This window comes from Tasmannia lanceolata, unplaced genomic scaffold, assembly GCF_043159265.1.
Source record: "Tasmannia lanceolata isolate RefF3 unplaced genomic scaffold, GAP_Taslan_0.1 ptg000002l, whole genome shotgun sequence".
Taxonomy (NCBI): domain Eukaryota; kingdom Viridiplantae; phylum Streptophyta; class Magnoliopsida; order Canellales; family Winteraceae; genus Tasmannia; species Tasmannia lanceolata.
In genome coordinates this window covers 19,267,673-19,273,770 of record NW_027518679.1, presented here as the reverse complement: position 1 = coordinate 19,273,770, position 6,098 = coordinate 19,267,673, and positions in this window count along the sequence as shown.

The following is a 6,098-nucleotide window of genomic DNA, read 5'->3' as shown; positions in this document are numbered from 1 at the left end:
GCGGAGTGGGGAATCGGTCTCTCTCAGAGGGCCAACCTCCCTTCCCTTTTAAAGGGAGGTGTGCGGCTCTTTCATTATTATGGAGGGAAAACCTTCCTTTGCAGGATTGGGCCGTCCCTCTGTCTTGCCGGCGCGCGTGGCTTTGGCGGCCATTTCCTTCCATAATTTGGGATGATGAGGCCTGGGCGGCGAGAGGGCGACACGTGTCATGAATGTGTGGTCTTTGCCGTTTTCCAACGCCATTCTTCATGATGGTTGGACTCTGCTCGTGCATGGATGACACGTGGCGATATCTGGGAGCGTAGCCGTATTTGTGCCCCATCATAACTCCCCTTACTCCTTTGGTCCATTGAATGGGCTAAGGGAGTAACGTTTTGTTCGAGCGAAGTCATGATGAGGATATTTACGAAGGCTCCGGGGTACGAGGAGACGTGTCGTTTTATCCGGCGCCTGTCCCCGGGAAGCGGCAGCGTCGTTAGGGAGGTTGCGTTGTCTCGAGGCACCAGGATTTCTTTCCCGAGTTTAAAAGAAGGGAATTACCCTGGTGCCTTTTTGTGGCTCTTCGTCACTCTTCTTCTCTCCTTTTCAGTAGGGGTTCTTTTCGTATCTTCTTTAGCAACATGTCTGGTTCTTCTTCAAGAGTTAGGGGCAAGGCCCGTTTCCTCCAGGAGTCGTCGAGTGACCCTGACTTGTCCTCCGATCCGAGGGAGGATCTCGTGGGTCATCGGAAGAAGGCTAGGAGGGGCCCGGGTCCTTCCTCGGGCTTTCCCCCCCTCCCCCCCTTCGTCTTTCCTCCTTGCCTAGGGAGGACAAATTGTCTCGGTCCCGCGTCGCCAGGGAGTGGTCGTTTTTCTCTCGAGTCTATCATCAGGGAATGGAACTGCGCGGCCGTGTTTCGAAGATGGGCAAGGAGATCGAGGACTTGAAGCGGGAGAACGAGGTTTTACAGGAAAATGTTCACCTTCTCAACGAGCAGCTGTTGGAATATGAGGTGGACCCCCTGCTGGAGACCTCTTGGGAGGAGGAGGGGAACCCTTCGGGAGAGGAGTCGTTCTCCGATTAAGCTTTGGCTTTCCTTGTTTTTCTGCGTGCCTATCCCTTTCTTTGTTGGGGATTTCTGAGGCCTGCGAGCCCTGTGCTGTGTTTTCTTGTTTCCCTTTCTTTTTTGTAGGCCTGTGGGCCAGGAGGATGTGAATGGATGATCTTTATGAATTGGTGCCGTGTCCTTTTATGCTGGTTTTTTTTTTTGGTAGGTCTGCGCTCCGGGTCCTGAACCTGCGTGGGGTCGGGATAGCGGTGCGTGTCGACCTCGTATGGTCTTGTCGTTTCCCCTCGCCTTTCTTTATGGAGTTTAGGCTTTTTATAGGTGAGGGGGGCGACCCGCGGGGTGTTCTGGGAATAGCGCCGCCTTTATATCTCTTCATGGTACTACTTTTAGGTCATTGATTGGTCCCGGGGAGCGGGCTTGCTTGCCTGGCCAGAGAACATTGTGTCTAAGGCATTTATGGGAGCTTTGGGGTTCGAGAGGACGTGCTGTCTCGTTCGGCGGTTCCTTCCCAAGGAGTTGCCATTTAGCGGCGCCGCTTGGTCATTCAATAGGAAACGAACACGCGGATGGCAACCGCTTCGTTTTCCTACCCCAGGGTTCCCCATAGGATTTTATAAGGGGTGATCTCTCCTGCAGATCGTCTTTGTCCTTCGTTTTTTTTGCTTTCTTCCGGCCTTTCTTTAGGCTTGCCAGAGATGTCGTCGTCTTTCCAGGGTCTATCCATCAGTGGGGGGGGGGGAGAGTCGCTAGCGGGGGGAGTCCTCCCAGCAGTCCCGAGGATAACCCCGACGGGTTGGGGCCCCTGCAGACGATTCCTGAGAGGAACCCGCCTCCAGGGTTTTCCCCGCGTTCTCCCCTTCTTCCGTTTTACGAGGGGGAGTCCCATGAAGCTTTTGTTCACCGTCACCGGTCGTTTTTCTCCCATGTCTATCGTAGGGAGATGGCGGTTTGCAGTCGGATGATTGACATGGAGCGGGAGATTGCGGCCTTGCGGGCGGAAAATGATCTGTTGAGGAATCGGGTGCGCTGGTTAAATGACCAGGCCCGATTCGCTGAGAATCGCCGCTGGGGGAGCTCTTCGGAGGGGGAGCAGAGTGATAGGGAGCTCTCTGATGCGGAGAACTCTTTTAGCGGCCAATCGCTCTGAGCAGGAGGTGGCTGGAGGAGTAGGGTTTCGGAGGGAGCTTCTTCTTTTTTTTTTGTTAGGGGCCTTGGGAGTCCGGGCCTGCGTGCCTTATGTCTTTACTCCCCCTTCTCTTGTAGGCCCGTAGAAGGAAGTAGTTTATGAATGGCCCTCTTTGTTATTGTTTCCTCTGTTCGTTTGTTACAACTTATATCTTATGTTTGCCTTCTTCTTGCACGTTTGCTTTTCCGCGCGATTCGAGCCCTTTTCGCTGTGTTTGGTATTTTCGCCTGGTGGTACCTTGTGTCGGGTTTTCACCATCGAACGTGTTTTTTTGTGTCATCTTGTGGAGATGTATGCCGGATCCTTGTGACGGGTTCCGAGCCTTTTGCCATCGAACGCGGTTTTTTCCATCTTGTGCAGATGTATGCCGGACCCTTGTGACGGGTTCCGAGCCCTTTCCTTATGATCGTGGTTTTTTCCATCTTGTGGGGACGTGTGCCGGACCCTTGTGACGGGTTCCAAGCCTTTTGCCATCGAACGTGGCGAGGGTTTATGGATGGCTTGCTGGGGAAGTTACTTCGTGGGTAGGAGTAGAGACGTCCTTTCCGTATGGCGCTTCGACTTATGGCGGTTCCCTTGGGTTTCCCAATTGGTGCCACGTGTTCGTGTCCCATCGGACTTAGAAAGGGCGGGAGTTGAAACGACGCGTGTCTAAACCCTAGCCCTTTTAAAGCCTTTTTTGGGGATTTCATTTTTTACTTTATTGCTTCGTCTTCCTCGGGTGAACGGGCTTTCCTCCGCGGCGGTTATTTTTTTTCACGCGTTGCTTATTCACGAAACTTCTTCCGGTGAGTTCTGTATCTTTTATTTCATCCGCGATTTGATAGTTTACGATGTCTGTTGAGACTGTACCTCAGAGCCCTTCTTCTGAGTCGGTGGAGGTGGTGGAGAGGGCCCTGCCAAGAAAAAGGAGGCGGTTATCTTTGGAGGGTGGGGGCGTCGTCTCTGAGGGTGTACAGGAGCCCACGGAGTTGAGAGATAGCTCCGGGGCCTCTGGGTCATCGGTGGGGGCCGCTCCCTCGGAATCTCTGGCTCGAGTTTTTTCTGCTCGTGAGGCGGAGGCTGGGGATATTCGGTCTGGTGCCGTTATTTACCCCGGTCGGGTGGCGTGTTTCAGGAACACTTTGGGAGAAGGGGCGGCGGAGAAAATTAGGAGGGAGTTCCACATTCCCGATGATTATGGGATTAGGGTTCCTTCCTTTGTAGAGAGTGTTTGTGGGGGTACCACTGAGGAAGAGGTAGCTTTCTACGTGGAGGCTTTTCGGGCTGGGGTTAGGTTCCCGCTCTTGGGCATTATAGTAGAGGCCCTTGAGTTTTACCGGGTGGCTCCCTCCCAACTGGCGCCTAATAGTTGGCGTACTCTCTTGGCCTTTGTGGCTAAAGCGGGCCTTCACAGGACTCAGCCTACCCTTCCGCTGCTCCGGGCCTGTGTTGCCCTTAGCCCGTTGGTGAAGGGGGAGGACAGCTGGCTATATCTGACCCAGCGTCCTCGGGTGAAAATGGCGGCGAACTTGCCTTCCTCCATCAAAGGGTGGAAGGAGGAGTATGTGTTCATTACCCCTCCGTTGGACGCTACCTGGGGCTTTTCTCGCTCTTGGAGGTGCTCCGTTGAGTGGCGAAGGAAGTCCCTCCCCGACGAGTCTGACTATAGCAAGTTTGACTTGGGGAAGCTCGCCTCCGGGGAGGCTATCGACGTTTCCGAGTTCAAATGGGAGAGGAGCCTGAAGAGGCTTGGCTTGCTGGGAGCTGTGGAGAAGAGGGCTCGTTGTACGGGCGAGGGAATGGGGGAGAGTTCCGCCAGTCCTCGTGATGAGCCCCTCCCCTCTTTCTCTCTCTCCGTTTCTCCGAAATTTATTATTATTATTTTTTTGGTTTCTTTCCCTCGTTCTGAGCAATTGTTGTTTTCCTGTTTTTTTTTTGCAGGAGGTATGTTTTCTTCCGGTGACGCTGGGAAGGGAAAAGGGGTTGCGGTGGTGACGAAGGGTCTGACGAGTCAGAAGAAGATCCCTTCTGATTTCATGGCCGTGGCCAGGCTGGGCCGGTCACAAGCAAGGCTCGCGGTCGAGCGGTCGGAGAAAAGGGGGTGGCTAGGCTTTTTCCTTTGGAGTCGGAGCCGTCCGCCAAGAGGGCTGCCTCTTTTGGCGCTCGACAGGGGGATGTTGTTCGTGTGGCGCGTCCTCCTGTCTTTGCGGAGGACGTGCCAAGTCGAATGGAGGGGGCGGTTATGACCAAACTTCTTCTGGAACGAGTGGTGCTTCCTCCGCAGAGCTTCCAGGCGCGAGGAGAGCTGTTTAAGCCTGACTGGAAGATCGGTGTCGAGGATAGCGTTCTTGCGAATCCCCGGGTTGGGGTGGAGCTGGGGGTGACGACCGCCCTTCCTGGCGACGAGGCTGAGTTGGAGGGCTATGATCGCAGGGCCCTTGGGGCTCAGTATTTTCAATCAACATCTTGCGTAAGTACCGGGCGGCCGGTTTTCTGTTTGTACGTTTCTCTTTTTGTCATTTGGAGGACGTACGTTGGAAATTTCCTGATAGGTTGCTTTTGCAGTCCCAGAGCTATGCCAGGAGGATGGTGCAATGCCTGTTCGAGGATGAGGCTGAGATAAGTGCCTTTGCGGAGCGAAACCGGCGTCTAAGTGAGGACTTGGACAGAGCCCGGGCGGAGAGAGCGACCTTTGATGATACTGTGGCTCAACTTCAGGAAGACCTCCGGAAAACCATGGAGGGGAGAAGTCGTGCGTCGGACAAATTGGCGGTGGCCCGGAGAACGCATGCCCGGGAGCTGGCGGAGGCACGGGAGGAGTGGCGTGGCTCAGAGGAGTTCCTTAAGGTTGCGGCTGCGTTTAGCGTGGATGTTGAGATTGATGCTTTTGCTGAATGCCGGCGGCGAGTCCACGAGGTTGATCCTTTCTTTCCCCTGGACAAACTGATGCACGAGGCTGAGGCCGATCCTCCGTCGGTACCAGCAGAGGCACCGGAGCTGGTCGAGGAGGAGGTGGCTGCTCTGATGGATCCTGTAGTTACCGAGACCTCTGAGGGGGCTTAGTGATGCCAGGATGTCTTTTGGATCTTATATTTTACCTTTTCTTGTGGGTTTGTAATAACTTTTGAATTCTCCTTCCTCTCCTCTTCTTTTCTGCTTTCTTCTTTTTTTTTTCTTATATGTACGGTGCGCTTCGGGTTATTCGAGCCTTTTGGTATTGAATTTTAACCTGATCGTCGAGAATGTTCCTGGTGCACCCCGTGGGGTGTCTTTTTTGCGGAAGGACTATCTTCCCCTCGAGTGATCAGTTCGGGGTTAATGGGTCCCGCCTACCCTTTAGGGGGAGGTCTTTTCTTCATGGGGAGCATTTTAGGGTATTCTTGGGGGGATCGGCCCCGATGCTACCTCTGTCTCGCTCCCTGTCTTCTTTCGGGTCCCTTGTTTATCATGGGACGGAAAGTGGAGATACGTATGTCTTAAGTAGAAACGCTATTCCGTTGATTCGTTTAAGGAGAAAAAATACATCTTTGCCACTAAAGACACAAAAAGAAACAAACAAACATTCGTCATGCTTTTAAGGAAAAACACGGAGCTTACCTTGTACTTTTACTGGTAAAATTCTCGGAGGTTGTCCATGCTCCAACTTCGAGGGACTGGGTCCCGTCGAGACGTTCTAGCTGGTAGGCCCAGGGGCGGAGTGCTCGAACGACCCTGTACGGTCCTTCCCATTTAGGTGCGAGTTTTCTGGTGTTGCGGGGGTCGGATACCGCCGTACGCCGTAGTACGAGGTCTCCGGGTTTTACCGAGCGCTTTCTTACCTGGGCGTTGTAGTACCGTGCCACCTTTTGCTGGTAGGAGGCGGTTCGGAGAAGCGCTTGCTCT